The sequence below is a fragment of the Podarcis erhardii genome (genome assembly GCF_964252035.2).
Source record: "Podarcis erhardii genome assembly, chromosome: 4".
In the NCBI taxonomy this organism is placed as follows: Eukaryota; Metazoa; Chordata; class Lepidosauria; order Squamata; family Lacertidae; genus Podarcis; species Podarcis erhardii.
In genome coordinates, this window is record NC_138508.1 from 69359232 (window position 1) to 69377351 (window position 18120).

General features: G+C 39.5%; 1 protein-coding gene across 3 annotated transcripts in view; it reads right to left on the reverse strand.

Annotated features, from left to right (window-relative positions):
* Positions 1-18120, reverse strand: part of FRMPD4 (FERM and PDZ domain containing 4) — a 198023-nt gene that overhangs the window by 112633 nt on the left and 67270 nt on the right. Inside the window, exon 1 of one of the 3 annotated variants that reach the window (XM_081858659.1) lies at positions 3617-3836. The exons of the other annotated variants lie outside the window; for them this stretch is intronic. The gene's annotated coding sequence lies outside the window, so the exon portion shown is untranslated. Of the gene's footprint in view, positions 1-3616; positions 3837-18120 lie in introns of those variants that run through there. 3 annotated transcript variants of the gene reach the window in all.

Below are 18120 nucleotides of genomic sequence, written 5' to 3' on the forward strand. Positions count from 1 at the left end.
TGTGGATAACCCGATTGCTGTTTGGTCTGATTTAAGAGTAAACCCCAGGTTTTCCCAGGGGAAAATGGTGGGGCAAACAGAGGTGGGGTCTAGCTGGTGTACCGTAGCCACAATCCTATACCAAATCTAACAGAAATGACATAAGGTTCCTCTGAGGAAAATTTCCTAGGAGGAGGGTTCAGCTCTGACTGTGGTGTATGATTTTACACACACAACACTAATAGCATGGCACATACCATTGGGACTGGCCTCTCCATCAGGGGAAGAAGATTTTGATGAGGGAAAGGAAAGGAAGACACATTCATTTCCTTTCAAGGAAGAAAGGAAACCAAAGCATACAGGATCTACAGGAAGCAAAATGATGGCACCCCATTTATTTGTGGCACCCCTTTGCTTCCTTTTTCTGCCATTCCCATCCCCTCCCCCATTTTTATTTGCTGCCTGAAATTGGGTCACAGAATCTCCAGCCTTGTCTTAGGACATGAGATGTTTGGGACAAGCCTGTCCCTGTACATCTGGCATACACTGGGGATAGCAACGTGCCGCAAGCCAAGCAACAGGGCAAACCCTTCCACCTCCATTTTCCAGCCAAGATAAAGATAAGATGATAAAGATAAAGATAAAGATAAAGATGATAAAGATAAAGATAAAGATAAAGAGAAAGAGAAAGATAGTACTTTATTTATACCCTGCCCATCTGGCTGGGTTTCCCCAGCCACTCTGGATGGCTTCCAACAAAATATTAAAATACAATAGTCCGTCAAACATTAAAAGCTTCCCTAAACAGGGCTGCCTTCAGATGTTTCTAAAAGTCTGATAGTGGTTTTTTCTTTGACATCTGGTGGGAGGACGTTCCACAGGACGGGTGCAACTACCAAGAAGGCCCTCTGCCTGGTTCCCTGTAACTTGGCTTCTTGCAGCGAGGGAACTGCCAGAAGGCCCTCGGCGCTGGACCTCAGTGTGGCTAGTTTCCAAGGATACACAAATTACTGTGCCTAGTGGCTAGATGAAACTGTTCTCCAAACCATATCCCTGCAAAGGACACAGGTTACCCAAGAATATGATACTTATTACCCTGTGTAGTGCTGATCACTCACTGAAAATATACAGTGATTCATTTTAATAAACCAGGTGTAGGCCCAAGCAAAATAGACACATCTTGCTGAATATACACACTGCCTACTATGTGAAAGGTAGAGTGCTATTTAAATAAGAGCAGGTTTTGGAACCACTAGATATGTAACCACTTGTTTCCTATTTCATGTCTGCTAATGGCAAAATATTATTTAATTTCTCCTCATATTCTCAGTGAGAATATACTTTCCTTTTTAAATATCACAATTCCCAGTTTCCATACTGTTCAATATAAAGAATAATAAGACGGTGCGATGTTGGAAATAGGGAACTTTCATAGCATTGTAAACAAGGAAATCACACCTCCAAACAAAAACATTAAGGCATAAATTCCAGAAAAGTAAGTTTTCACCTCCATTAGACGAAACAGCACTGCCATTAATGCCTGCACTTTTCCCCCCAACAAAACACTAAAAATATTAAAACACATGGATATTACCAAGACAAATGTAAGCACTTTTAAAATGCTTTTGTTTCAGTGGGAGAAATTCAAGAATGCACTTAAACCCTTCCATTGAAATCAATGGGACTTAAGGATAACCCTGACTTGATCACCTCCATTCAAAAAGGCTAAAAAGTGAAACTTGAGAAAGCTCATTGTTAATATGAGGCAAAAGTTTAACTGAACTTCACAACACATCACTTTGCTGCTAACACAGAAGAGAACACAGAGCACACAGAAAGAACATTCCCTTACCTCAGAAGTCTTTAATGGGTCGGAACAATTTGGATTGTCTCTTGCCCTTTTTCTATGCACAACCATAAAATTTTAAAAGAGCTCTTTGCTAGTCTCCACTGCACCAGATAAAAATAAAATGCACAAGCTAGAGCATTTGACAAATGGAGGTACCAATGCAATCCCTCACCCTAATTTATTGCCAGACAACTTGTCACTTTCTCCCTCTCTTTTCTTATTGGATCCTTCTTGGAATGTGAGCCAGCTCACATTCACATCAGCCTAAAGCAGCAGAAATAGCAAAACAGTCTCACAGGTCTTTAAAAAAATGTTTCATATGACAACAGTTCACATAATCATTTGCCATCCAGAAAAATAGCTCCTTCTGAAAAATTCACCAGGGCATTAATTTACTAGTGCAGCAGGCTCTGTTTATTGAGAATTTGTGGTCCTCATGTATAGGACTGCCACAGGCCTTCTTAAATTATCAGTCTTAAACACGGATTAAATCTACTTTCATGCAATAAATGGAAAACAGCCCCTTATGATACTCCTTTCCCAGTGTGCATGAAATAAATTGCAGCCTATGACTAGATTGTAATATTCAAAAGAGGACTCCAGCCAGTAAACGTGAGGATATACTAGGCTGAACTCACATCCAGAGAATATATATGCTCAAATAGCAGTGACATGAGGCTTACTACACAGTTTTGCAGCTGCTCTTTCAGGCACACCAATCAAGTGGTTCCAATGGCAAGGCTTGTTACTCATTAGTGAAATTCTTCAGCAACGCAGTGTGTGAGTGTGTGTACAAGTGTGTACATACACTCATGTGTGCATACATTTTTAATCTGAAACTTTTTGTTCCTTACAGGAAGTAAATTTTCACCAGCAAACTCTGCAGATTCATAATAAACTGAGTATTAGCAGCAAACATTTTCTACAGATTTCTGTCTCTGAAATATCATTTTCATCCTTTGCATAAAATAACAGTGTTGCAGTGCTATAGAATATACTTTTTGGCTCAGTGAAACTTGAGGCCTCTTTAGTAATGCAAGTTGCCTAATGTTCAAGGAGGAAAACACACGAGAAGCAAATCCTCACTGACATTGTGCAATCACTTCCAAGAGAGTAATTTCTCTTTTCTCTCAATATAGCTGCAAAATCTGAAGCCAAATAAGTTTGAAACATGCATGTGCCTGGAAGTTACACAGAACATTAATCTTAACCTTCTTGTTATTATCTAGTACTCTCATTCATTTGCTGTGCCAAATTAATACTGTTTCTAAAATATCAAGTAAAGAAGCAAGATGATACCCATACCCCATTGCAAACAAACATCCGATTCCACTTAAATGAAGAATTTAGTGCAATACTGAAGAAACGATCAAGTCTAGGATTGCTTCTCTGTATATTAAGCTTCCATGGCTATGAACGCCCAATAACCAAAAAGCATGTCTCAAAGGTATACTTTTACTCACAAAAAAATATTGCTTTAGGATAGTCATATCAAACATTCTCATTTACAGTCTCATTTCGTTTCAGCACTAAAATAGAGAGATACAGGAGGGGGGGTGAGAGAAAGAATGAGGGAAGGGGGAGAGAAAGTGAGAGGAAAAAATGAATGAGAGCTCTGCAGTGCTGTTACAATTTTAAGAAGCAAAATGAAGAAGGAAAACCTGGAAAGACATTTGAATCCTTTGTGGCCCCTGACACAACACTATCCATTCCACAGAATGCTACAACAGGTGACGTTGTGACGAATGCAACTTTGTAAAGCAGTTATTGGTTAAATTTCGTCCAGACCTGGGCTATGCAGAAATCTGTAACCTTGCCAAACGATTCTTTGAAGAATGTCTTCAGCGTGCAGAAAGACCAGCAAATAAATATCCAGTAAAAGAGTAGGGTAAGTAGCTGACAGCTTTAACCTTTCCTCCCCGCTCCCAATAAACCGGTAGATAAATAAATAAATAGACAGACAAGCAGACAGACTGTTCCCTGTTTGCTCAAGATGCTTCTCCTTCCAACATTCAATTTGAATGAGCCAGTGCAAATGCACTGCTCATCCTCTCATGAGGCCAGGATGCATTTATGTGAAACATGAGGAGAATGCCTAATGCTGAAACATACTCTCTGCATCTTCAATGAGATTTCATTACAAGGCTCTCTTTTCACTTCACTAGCACATACTATGGTACCCTGCAAAGTAGTCTCTATCTTCCCTGGTCATTCATTGCAGATGCAGGAAAATGTCACTTTCAGATACGTTAACTATGCCCTCTGCAAACACCAAGCAACTACCATTCCCAGCACCCTTAACAAACCACATTTTCCAGGATACTTTCAGGGAAGTCATGTGCTTTAAACGTATGGTGTGAATGTGACCTATCTTCAAAAGGCGGTGCAATAGCGTTCACAAGAAATGTGCATAAACACACATGCATTGCTGCATGTTTTTAGGGCACTGAAATATCCTGTAAATATGAAGGGTACCGGGCAACTGCTCAGAGCAGACCCATTGAAATCAACATTACGTCTCTGGAGCCCATTGATTTCAATGGGTCTGCTCTGAGTATGACTTACGTGGTTATCACCCATTGTAATATGAACCATGTGTATCTATGTTAGAGCTGAACACAAGAATGTGGGGGGGAAAACCTGGATAATCTCAGGCAAAAACAAGTAAAGTGCCACCGGCTTTAGTAATACAGTGGTACCTCAGGTTACATACGCTTCAGGTTACAGACTCCGCTAACCCAGAAATAATGCTTCATGTTAAGAACTTTGCTTCAGGATGAGAACAGAAATCGTGCTCCGGCAGCGCGGCGGCAGCAGGAGGCCCCATTAGCTAAAGTGGTGCTTCAGGTTAAGAACAGTTTCAGGTTAAGTACGGACCTCCGGAACGAATTAAGTACTTAACCCGAGGTACCACTGTATTATGTTTTTGTATGTGTTGGAAGCCACCCAGAGTGGCTGGGGCAATCCATCCAGATGGGTGGGGTATAATAGAATTAGCAAAATTATGAGGAGCTATTTGGGAAGGTCGCCTGTGATGTGCCATTCTGGTGGCATTTACTGTGCATGTATAAGAAGATGAAATGTGCTGAAGATCTAATTGCTGCTAAAATCTATCATTGCAGAGAACACTGAGAACTGCAGAGGACTTTCCCAGCCCCCGTTAGAGAAGGGGAAAATGTAGGTTAGGGTGATTGCTTAGAAGCATTTCATAATGACAGTATTTTCTACCTGAAGAAATATTTATTCATACCCACTTCCCCTATAATGGAAAACCTGTTGACCGAGACCATTTATTGCTGCCTTTATAATGTCTGGTACTAGACCCTTATTTAGCAGCAGCATATAATGGTGACTAATTCCACAAGTTGTAGGGACACCTTGAGGATAACTCTCTTATTTTCATCGACCAGAAGCCTGCAGGCAACATTTATTCCTTTTTAGCACAATCACAGCACAGTGCCTGACATTTGAAGCACATAATTTTTTCTTATTTTATTATCTGACTTCAGGTTTTCTAAACTGCTTCCTCTGAAGGAAAAGATTATACTGCACATATGGAACAGGCCCAGGCACTATAAAAAATAGGGAAACATGTTGACCTTTGGAAGTTCCATATACTCATGTGATTTTGACTCTGGTTAGGGGAGAGATTTCAGGCAAAGTGCTGAAGGTAAGTTTCAGAGGAAGACTTCATTATCATTGCATCTACCTGCCACTATAGTGAAACAGAAAGCCTATTTTTTATTGCAAGAAAGTGGACTGTAGCACTACAATTTATGCTCATAGCAGCCTTCCTTAATATGGTGCCCTCAAGCTGTTTTGGATTGCTGGGATAGCTCAGTTGGTAGATTAATCTCAGGGTTGTGGGGTTGAGCCCCACATTGGGCAAAAGAGTCTTACATTGCAGGGTGATGACCCTCGTGGTTCCTTCCAACTCTACAATTTTATGATTCTATCAGCATTCCTGTCAAGATACGACAGGAAAAAACTGGAGACATTTTTGTTCCAACAAGCTATTCACAGTTGGATCACTATTTCTCTGCCAGAGTCTACACTTTGTTTTGTTTGTAAATTCATCATCATGTTATTTTATATGCTGTTTTTAATCGTATTTGGTACACTGCCTTGGGATATATGTGGAAGGCAATTAATAAACACCACCACGGATAATAATAATAATAATAATAATAATAATAATAATAATCAGCCCCAACCACCATGTGGTTAATGGGATTTCAGATCCAAAATATCTGGAGAGTCCAGCCTGGAGACGGCTGGTTTATAGCAATATTTAGGCTACAGCTTAAACTGGATATATGGACATCTTAGAAAAGTAAGTCATTTTCATGGAATTTAATTGTGGCACAGGATCTTAATCCACCTGAACAAATTGACCCAAATATAATATAATCAGCTTTTTTTGCCACCTCCCATTCTTATTTTCTTTTTAAAAAATGATTCTGAGCCCTGGCCATAAATGTAAAGCATAGCAGTTTTGAAAACTGAATGAATTTATATCCATGTCTGCTCAGAAACAAGCCTGAACAAGTTCCATGTGGTTTAATGCCCAACAAGCAAGTTATCAGATTGCAAACTAATTCTTGATCAGCGTACTCTGATAATTTCTTCTACTCCTTTCCAAGCCTCAGTCCTTTTCTTTGATATTATTTACAGGGCCAGATGTCATAAAACAGTAACTATTGTCCAAGGGTGAACATCAATGACTGCACAATATAAGTAGTTATTAAAGTGAAAAGGAGCCTGTATTAAAGTTATTTTATTTCTACAAAATAATAATACTAATAATAATACGCACAGTTCTTTAGAGTTCTTATACAAACTTTCCCATAAACCATGCTACATTGAACATGCCTCTAAAATGCAACTTAAAGTTTCCAGTAACAGCATATTCCATAGAACATATTCCAAATTCTTCACAGTCTTCATTTAATTTGTACACTATACCTTTCCTTTTCCTTTTTAGATCATTTTATCCTTTCCAGGTTGCCTTCCCATTATTAGGGATGTGAATTCTGTATGAAGCTGGATGTGGGGAGGGTTGTGCGCATCTACTTTATACAGTTGCTTTCGTACCACTGCTTCCCTCCAATGGCCCAGAACTGACAGAGTCGGGCCAAGTTTATAAAAGCCTGCCCACTGCCATAGTTCATTACCTTGGGCATGGTGTAAAGCAAGGAAAAATGACTTTAAAAGACTTACCAACCAACGTATTGAAATCTGTATTGAGTTAGACATCAAGCAAAGGAAGAAATTAAATACAGATCTGCAGCTAAAATGCTGCAACCCCACAGCAAACATTAAAATATATATATTTATATTTATACTTTTCATTCTACAACAAATACAAAACATAGATTTAAATTATTCCACGCATCATATTTTGACTCTCCTCCCCCCCTTTCTGCGGTTTCTTATATTTATACTACTTTTTCACTGCATCTCCAAGTTAACCCTATTTATTTTTTATCCCAATCAATATATGTCTTCTGTTACTGCACATTTTTACTTTAATCCTGCTAATGTCTTAATTTGTTTACAATAATTTTGTAAATATTCAATAAAAGGGTTCCATTCTATATTTAAAAGTTTATCGTCTTGGTTTCTTATTCTTCCAGTAAATTTCGCCATTTCTGAGTATTCTAATAGCTTCTGTTGCCATTCTTCTTTGGTCGACATTTTCTTCTTTCCATCTTTGGGCAAAAATCACCCGAGCGGCAGTGGTCACATAAATAAATATTTATATTGCTTAATCCACATATTTCCCACAGCAAACATGGTGGAAATTGAGACCTGTCTCCAATCTACGTAGAACAGCAGGGTAATGCTCCTTTCAGTAGAGAGACTTTGCTAATTATGAGACACATTGCTAATGGGTAGTGTGGAAAATAATTCTTCCACTGTCTGTACCCTGTGCTAATCTTCCAAATTGCTGCAATCAATTGACTGGTGCAAGAAAAAAACCATTGTGCTGCTGAAATATTACGCAACAATCCCACAAGCTCATCAGTGAGGGAAGGAACGGCCTGGATCTATCCATACCCCCTCCCTTTCAATTGGCAATTAAGCCCACAAATGAGAGAAATGGTTATGTGCTGAAAGTAGGCTTTACTGACAAAAGTACAGGTAACATACCTCAGGTCCCCCTTCATATCTGATGTATAGATGGCTATGACGGCACGGGGACAGCTGCTGAGACTTTACCAGGCCAGGAAGCTTTTGACATTCTTGGACAACATGGCCCAATGGGTACCATCTCAGTTCCCTCTGGACTGGGGCAACTGCATTGTTATGACTCCATGGATACCATGGAGTCTTCTACTTCCTGATTAGAAGATTATTCTCTTCCTTGGAGAATAAGAGTCTTCCATTACAAGCAGCTGCTATTTCCACAAGAATTTCCTTTTAACATTAGTAGCTCTAGTCTGGCAGCTCCGTCAATTTAGATAACCAATGCATTACTCCAGTATAGTTTCAGTTACTCCTAAGTGTTCAAAGTACACCAAGCTCTCTAGTTTAAAAGGCTTTGGCTTCTTAAAACTGAGGGTCTTGGGAGCAAGCCAAGCAGGAACAAGGTGGGAAGATTTTATGAATGCGCATCTTTGGCCAAGAGTATAGAGAAACTCAGTATAGAAGGCAAGTTCCCTGTGCCAATCTATATCCATTATGTAACCCTCAAGGACCCCAAAGATCAAATTTAACTGCAAGGGGCTTCTCCTCACTTGCCAGAGTCCCCTCCCCCCACATAAATTCTAGGGATTTGTTCTGATTTGCAGTATGTGTGAATTATATTCATGCATTTAGCTCTATGGATGAAAAGGAGAATTACAGCAGTAGAATAAGAGTGATTCCTTTCTTCTAGCTGTCTCAGAGGATGCTCTGCTTCATGCAAGTGAGCTGCAGCAAATCAGGTGGTAAATCAGAAGCTTGAGTGCTCTTAACCTTTGAAGAGTTGGTCAGCCAATCTAGAATTTGATTGACAGTCCAGCCTGAGGCTGCAACCAGGCCCTTAAAATTAGAATTTCAGCTGGATCTTTCATAGTTTAGCAGCAAGACAGGTCACCTTGAGATATCCTATCTCTCTGCAGATAGCTTGCTCTTGAGGAAATGATTGTCAGCTCACTGAATTGTCCATTAAAAGTGATCTGCTTCTCAGCCCAGTGACTCTTTTAGTCTTCTTCTATTAGTTGCTCTGTGATTTCAGACAGCAATCTGGATAAAAACCTCAGCCCCATGTATAAACTTCCAACAGCACCCTCCTTTCTCTTTAGCGCTGGTATAGTTATGGGGAGGTTTAGTCTTTCCTCATGCAGATCACTCTCTAAGAAGCTGAGCCACACTCTGTATCCCAAATAAAGTTTTCTAAAGCAGAGAGTAATCTTAACTCTGAAACAGACCATTCACTAATTGCTAACCCAATTCCTATGGTACTTCTGTATCCCCCCCCCCTTTCTTCTTACACTGTTTCTTCCCTCAAATGCTTATATCATGGTACAAACTTACAACACAGAACAAACACAACATGTTGGATTAATCATAACAGAAAATGCTTAAAATAAAACTGTTGGTGACATTAAGTCTTCTGAGAAATAGAAAAATACAGAAATGTTCTCTGACATTTATTGCCGAATTCCAGTCATAGGTTAAAAAAAAAAAGAACAAATTCGCCCAAGGCTCTTAACTATGGTTGAATTTACACACATATTAAAAAGTTCTGAAAATGCTTTTTTACAAAGCATTTTTTAAAATGCATTGAATTTACCATAAGGCTCACCGTCATCTAGTGTCACGTTGTATATTGCACTTAAAACACACTTAAAATGTCGTATTTGCAGCTATATGTTACATATAGGTTAAGTGTTTTGTTTTTGTCACAAAAGCAAGCAAAATTAATTTTTTTAAAATAAAAAATCCTAGATGAGAAAGGCAATTCCCTTTATTAAAAAAGACTACAATAAATTGCTAGTTTTTCAAAGCTTAAACAAAGCACACAATGTGAATACATAAAAAAAGTTAGATTTGTGTGGTTCTGTTGGAAACATGTTGATAGTTAATACAGAGTAAACAGATACCTAAAATGCTATGAACTAATGGTTCGTGTTTGGGAACAGGCATTTTCTTTTTACTGAGTACAGTAAAAGATATCATACCAAAAAAGGTAAATTCCTTTAAATGTCTCTGTTCTTTAGTATCTTTGGCTTGGTGCAAATGTATTACACACCATGGAATTCAGCTTCTGGGAGCGTGCCCCTCCCCCACCTCCTTTCTCTGGAGCAGGGATGGGAACCTGTGGCCCTCCAGATGATTTTAGACTCCAACTCCCATCAACCTCTGTGAGCATTGCCAATAGTCAGGGAAGATGGGAGATGTAGTTCAGCAATTTCTGGAAGCTCACAGGCTCTCCAGGCCTGCTCTAGAGCAACACTTTCCCATGACTTTTCCATCCTGACATTGAACATTATTTTACATTACCTAGGTGCTGATAACCATAGATTAAGGGCAGGGAACATTTTCTAGCTAAAGGGTCACATTACATTATGGGAAACATTTCAGGGGTTTCATGCCTGTGGGGTATATAGCCAGAGGTATAAATAGCCAGCCGTGACTTTTACTTTTTTATTTTATGCTTCATTTCAGCCATGCAATAATAATAATAATAATAATAATAATTTATTATTTGTACCCCGCACATCTGGCTGGGTTTCCCCAGCCACTCTGGGCGGCTTCCATAAAAACCAGAAATACATTAAAATATCACAGATTAAAAACTTCCCTGAACAGGGCTGCCTTAAGATGTCTTCTGAATGTCAGGTAGTTATTTATCGCTTTGACATCTGATGGGAGGGCGTTCCACAAGGCGGGTGCCACTACCGAGAAGGCCCTCTGCCTGGTTCCCTGTAGCTTAGAATCAGAGAATGCAAGAATCAGAGGTTTCTACCCGCTCACAAATATCTCTCCATTCTCCACCCAAGTAAGCAACATATGTTAATAGGTTAATTCCAGCCTGGCAAAGGTACTCAAGGAGGGTAAAGAGAAGGGCTGGTGGGAGGTGTGGCTTGGGGAAAGGAAAGGGTATGGCTTGGGCCAGAGGCTCAGAGAAAAAGAATTTGACGGTCTTATTTGGGAACCTGAACTTCCCTATTCCTGCCATTGTTAATACCAAACATGTAAACTTAAACCTATGGTTTTAAAGCTGCTGTTGTATCGTTCAAAATATGCTGTTGTATCGTTCAAAATATGGGATCATTTTATGATGGCACCATGGTTTGCATTAGCTTGCATGTTGAAAGTCTATGCTTCAACAAAGGCAAAAAACCGCATGCCTTTTTTCTCCGGAATTCAAATGTTTTTACTCCAGTCTTAGGCAACTGGGGGGGGGGGGGGAATGCAACAGCTAGGTCAAAAAGACTTAGTAAGCAGAAAGCCAACCTGCCTGCTAATACATTTTTCCAAGTCCTTCAGATAAGATCACTTTACCCTACTCTATTACCCTATTAAGATCAATGAGGCTCAAATTTAAATTGGCCAGTTCTAGAACATCTTTCTTATGAATCAAATATCTGAAGTAGTCTTTGTCCAGAACACAGAGGTATATTCACAGAAGCATGTTTGGAAAAGTCTAAGTCATAATTTGATTGACTAGGACCTTTCTTTAAGTTCTGGATCACAGCAAGGACACTGCCTCTGTAATAAGCCAACAAGCCAATTGCTATTCCTTATTGCACAGCTCCATTGGATTTGATATCTGATTTGATGTTCCCATCACTCAATCTACTTGCACATTCCTCAAATGAATACACTGTATTTCCTAAAACGACTTGGCTATTAACCCTTAACAATTATGTCCCCTCCCACTCTCTGCCAAAAAGCTGGAATGGCACAATGCTAATATTTACCTCCCCACCTTTTGCTATTATCTACAGTGGTACCTCGGGTTAAGTACTTAATTCGTTCCGGAGGTCTGTTCTTAACCTGAAACTGTTCTTAACCTGAAGCACCACTTTAGCTAATGGGGCCTCCTGCTGCTGCCGCGCTGCCGGAGCACGATTTCTGTTCTCATCCTGAAGCAAAGTTCTTAACCCGAGGTACTATTTCTGGGTTAACGGAGTCTGTAACCTGAAGCATATGTAACCCGAGGTACCACTGTATTTAAATTCTTACAGACATTTTGAAATTATAATGAACTTTAAAAAATAATAATCAATGTCCATTTGTTACCATGCCTTTGAGTAAGCACATTTCAACATCATGGAAAAAGTCGGGAGGCCAGCATCCATCCATCCAATCAATGATTATTGCTTAGAGCATAATCACTGTGGCCTTTTTTTTTTTTTAACCATATAAGTAGGTCTCAACTCTCTGCAGGACAGAGGTTTGCCACACAAACAAATGCACCACAGACATTATCAGATGTTATTTGAAAACTATTAACCGTGACATTCCAGGTGATCTTTCTTGTTTGCTTCACAATAAAAAAAAGCAAGCACTGGCAGATTAATATTTTTTAACACAAAACCTTACATCTGCTCACAACAGATGGCTCAGTTTTCAACTTCTTTTATGCACATGTTGTGTTTCTTCCATATTTAAGTGTTGCATAAATAAAAGCTCTTTCATGATATTGCAAAGTTACTTTCAAAGTGCATATGCGTGGGCAGGGGCAATTATAGGAATAGCATACCCATTTCTATTTAACTTTAGAAAAGAGAGGTTTCAGTCGCTGCCTGCACAGAATACTAGTCAAGGTTAGTTAGTATACAATAAGCCAGGAGTTGCACACCTTGTCCCAATGCACCCTAGCAAGTAATGATTCCCTTGACCACACTGGTGAAGTATCCAAGCCTAAAAGACTTCAGTGAGTTATCTCTGCCCATCCCACTCCCCACAACTTCACACAGATGTGTGTTTTCAGAAGGGGTGCTGGTTGGCAAGTGAATCCCTAACAAGCTAGACAAAAATTCGAGAGCTTTGGGGCTTATATTTCTGAACTAGGTACAGTTCACATTCCAACACAGTTCAGTCCTGAAATGTTTCAAGTACAATGGCTTTCTATACTCTTCCCTTGATTTAAGATACCTACTCTTGATCACCAGGCAATCTGTAAGGAGTTGATTGTCTGTCAGATATTATGTGGTTTGGCCCAAAAAGTCTTATAGTCTTATAACAGAAACTATTGGGGAAATGCTGTCAGATTTTGGCTACAGTGATAGATTTAGCACAAGCTATAACTTATCAGACATCAGTTCCCCTTTTTGTAGTCTGCAGAGGATCCAATGTTTATCAAAGATGTTTGCACACTTGCCTGGAGGGTATGGTGTATAGAAGGGGAAAGATGCCTCTTCAAGGATATGTGTGTGAGACAGAGGTGGGGAGTGCAGAACTACGAGGGGAAAGGCGATTGTCATAATCTACTTGGCTGTTCTATGCATTTATATGAAGAGCACAGATTATTCTGACATTTGGTTTCTTCTTCTTGTACACAGGACAGCCACCCAAAATAATAGTCCCATGTCAATTTTCACCTTCCCATTTCAATAAGGTTTAGTTCATCTTACCCTATCTTTACTAGTACCCCACATTACTATCACGTGTTTCCCTGCCCAGCACCCTTGGCTGTCATTTTCAGATAGAAGGAAATGCACTTCACAAAGACATGAGGACATAGGATGCACTGAACTAGAAACACACCTACTATTTGGGGGTGGGGGGACAGTCTCGTTTTCTTAACAGCATGCAGTTCTGCATCAAAAACACCAATTTATGTATGGAGTTATCCTATCTGCTGCTCATGTTCTGCTAGCAGCCAATCATTCTCAGAGCCCAAGCTTTTAACACCCATACTCTGTAAGTGCAACCATCACCACATATTTGACACCCTAGGGCTTATCACATACTCATGCTGACCGAGAGCTTACTCTTTGAGCTGTTTTATTCGCCAGTACCAAGTTTAAGTTGGGTTCACAAACAGCCAATTGTACATGCCCATACAAGCAGATGCTATGACAGCATTAACCTTAAATGCAAGTTGTTGACACACCGCTGCAATAATAGTGGTGAGGGAGATCCCAAAGAAAACAATACGTTGATTTAACACTTAGATGTCTGAAAACAAGTGCAATTAATATATTAGAGATCTCTATAACTCTATAATGCTGAACATCAAAACAAAATTACTTTTGACTGAATAGCCTTGAAAGACCATAAGGTCACAACCCTTTCATATATAAACCTCAGTTTAAGAGCAGTCTGGTTTAAGAACAATTTGGTTTACGAACTCCACAAAACCGGAAATAATGTCTTGGTTTGAGAACTTTACCTCGGTTTAAGAATGGAATCCAAATGGTGAAAGGGCACTGGCCGCAGAAAGCCTCATTAGGGAAAGTGCACCTCGGTTTAAGCACGGCTTTGGTTTAAGAACTGACTTCCAGAACTGATTATGTTCGTAAACCGAGGTACCACTGTACGTATATACTGCAATCCATTTACTTCAACTTGATAATAGCCAACCAAGCTGCTTCTTTTAACTGCAGCACAATAGGCTTTTATTTTAACATACCATAAATATTCATGCACTTCCTCATTTTCTGAAGTTGTATCTTGTACAATGAATAATACAAGTCATTTTAGTCTAAACGAGGCCCTGCTTGGTCATTTGGTAGCAGGTTAAAAAGCAGCCCAAGCCGGCACTGAGGATGTATCGGCTACACTGCATCATGAAGAAGGAGGATGTAACATGATTTCTTCCCTCGGGCCTTTCTTCTAACTGAGCCAAGGAAGGAAGCTGCAACTTGGCAAATAAAATGGCTGCATAGGAGCCAAGCAAGGAAGTGGACTGAAACATGAAATGCTGCCAAGATTTGTTCAGCTTTCCCAGATATGAAAATTAATTGAGTAATGAAAATGAACCACAATACAGTTATTATAAGAATGTTTTCGTAATAAACCTTATAATGGAATTTTAACCCCATGCACCACATTTTATTTTTTTCTCATAAAATGTTTGTTTCACACCTCAGCACCTCCATGTATCTCTCAAAACCCTCTTGAGAGGTTGCACACTATTGTGGAACCCAGCACCATGAAAGTATTGAGCGGATGATCATCAAATTTGCAGACACCAAGCTGGGAGGGGTGTCCAATGCTACTGAAAACAGACTTGGGATTCAAGATGACCTTAGCAGATTGGAGAACTCTGCCAAAACCAACAAAATGAATTTCAATAAAGACAAATGTAACGTTCTATACTTAAGTAGGAAGATAAATCTCTGCACCAATGTAAGATGGGGGACACCTGGCTTGCCAGTATAAGTGTGAAAAGGATCTAGGGGGTCTTAGTAGACCACAAGCTTAACATGAGTCAACAGTGTGATGCAGCAGCAAAAAAGCTAATGCTATTCCAGGCTGCATCAACAGATGTATAGTGTCCTGATTTAGGGAAGTAATAGACCCTCTCTAGTCTGCCTTGGTGAGACCACACCTGAAGTACTGTGTCTAGTTCTGGGCACCACAGTTTAAGAAGGATGTTGACAAGTTGGGACGTGTTCAGAGGAGGGTGACCAAGATGATCAAGGGTCTGGAAACCAAGCCTTGTGGGGAAAGATTGAGGGACTTGAGTTTGTTTAGTCTGGTGAAGAGGAGACTGAGAAGAGATATGATAACCATTTTCAAATATCTAAAGGGCTAATGGCAAATAAATAATTGCAAACTTTATTCATCAGGGCAAGAGACCTAGACTGCAAGTAACTGTATTGAATCAATATTCCCAGAGAGAGGATAAGGGTATTTGGCGGGGGGGGGGGGACGACGACACACCATTATGTCATTATATACAATGTAATGGAGAAGATTTGGATAAAATTACAATTTAGATTAACCAGTGCAACACATATTACCAGACACCATCCCATTTTTTTATTCATAACAAAACTATCTTAGAAATGATAATAAACCCATTTGCAAAATTTTCAAGAAAAAGAATATATCTAAAGGGATGACACAAGCTTGTTTTCTCCAACTCCAAATTCAAGTTGCAAGAAAGGAGATTAGGACTAAACATCAGGAGTAACTTTCCGACATTAAGAGCTGTTCGACAGTGGAACAGATTGCCATGAGTGGTGATGGACTCTCCTTGCGTGGAGGTTTTTAAGCAGAGGTTGGATGGCCATTTGTCAGGTATGATCTAGTTATGATTCCTGCATTGCAGGGAGCTGGACTAGATGATCCCTGGGATCACTTCCAACTCTACAATTCTATGATTTTATGACCACAAATCAACTTCCACTAAATCCCTGTCCACAGGTTCTCTTTACTTGTGTGTAAATAAGTGTGTGAGAACCAGTTGGGGTGAATGTCCAAAGCAGGGAGCCTGCTCTACCCTTGGGAGGTTACCTGCATGATTTAACCCCTGGATTGTGCAGGTCACATATTTCCAGTTACTCTGTCCTTAACAAAATCACATTCATCACTTAACATGGAAGAATCAGGGGCATGAACCCAAAGCAGCTGTAAAATAAAAGGCAAATATGTCTGATTGACAGACATGAAGTTATGTTTTACAACTGAGTGAAGTCCTTACCACAAAAGAGGCTGAACCAATATGTTAGCCAAACACCTTCGGCAAACAAAACATGTAAAAGGAAAATAATTTCCTACCCATTAATTTTATTTACTAATAAATCATTTAAACATTGAAAAATGTTACCAGGGGTTTCCAAGGGCTTATAAATCTATTATGCATCTATTATACAGGCTTGTCATCGTATATTTTACCCAGCTATAAGAAATGTTTTCACCTAAGTGACTAGAAGTCTTGTGAAGTGTTCTAAATCATATCATATTTATCCAACACAGAAATCAAGTTAAGCTTTCAAGTGTCTCATGGCAAATATAAAATATTTATCAATCTGAGCGACAAAAATTTGCATGTATATACGTCACAGAGCAGCCTATGGGGTGACATGGAAATGTCACTTACCCCAAGCTCATGGAGAGTCATAAGTCAAGCAAAAACATTTGTCTATTGCTCGTGAATAAACAAAATGCAAGGCTAATGAGTCAATGGGCATCAGCTACTGTATATAGTAGCCTACATCACTAGCTGATAAGTAAACCTTTGCTGTAATTTCCTTTCCATTACAGTCTAAGTAGACATTACATTTGCTATTAATGAGGTGACGAGTAGACTAAGGAAATGATGTGGCCGATTTGAACCAAAGAAGCACTTAAACAACAACATTCCGCTGTAGATCTTCTGCATGATGAAGTCTGTGACCTTCTTGGTTTGGATCACAGAATATAATTTGTCAGTTGATGTGCAATGCAGCATTGTATCAGGTGCAGAAAGACTTAAAGACTTATACTTTACCGACTTTCCACTTGATAAGAGATGGCACCCTTGATTAACAATTCTCCACGCGTTAGGCCTTCAGTAGAAACTTGTTGAAGCAACTTTATGCCTATTACTGGTCCAAATCAAATCAAGCTAATTTTCTCTTTTGTGTTCTCAAATGCATATAGGAAATTAATTAGCTGGGAATTCAGATTAGGTATTTTTGGTATGCACACTTCCTAGGAGTGATTTATAAGTGTCACAATATTTGATTTATTTGACAACTTCAGAAATATACATCCTTTAAATAGATTCAGCAGGAAATTGCATCAAGATTCATGACTCCCAACACATTGAGGCATCGCGTGCAGGAGCTTTATAAATTCTTAAGCAAAAAAAACAATTAGAAGAATATTGGCTATTCTTCAACAAATTGCCCATAAGTTTTCTCATTGTTCTTCTTGGTACTTAGCAGTCAACTTTAATTCTGAAGTGGCTAGAAAATTGTTTCCCTATGTCTATGACACAGCAAATGATTGCTGCAGCTTCTGTAGAAATTTGTGCGGAACACAACTAGCTTTGGTGAGCCAACTTGGTGAGCCAACTGTGTAGGGCAGAGCTTTGAAAACGGCAGAGATTTCCTGATTTAGCAGCATATAAGAGGGTCTCCATGGGAGGAATTCAACTGAGTGCCATGGCCATTGCTCCATCAGTACAACCATTTCAGCTTGCCAAACAGAACAATCCATTGTCTCCCTGTACAGTGTTTTGGGCATTCTCCTAGCCCTTGCCCTGAGCCAGTTGGAGGAATATGAAGTTAAATGATGGGCATGGGGGGAAGCTCTGCTGTACTAGGGGAAGTCCCTGCACATATTTCCATTACTCGGAGTCATTTCTTAAATCTGCCCCTTGTTTCCCAATTGCCCAGGGTCTGGTCTTGTGCCAC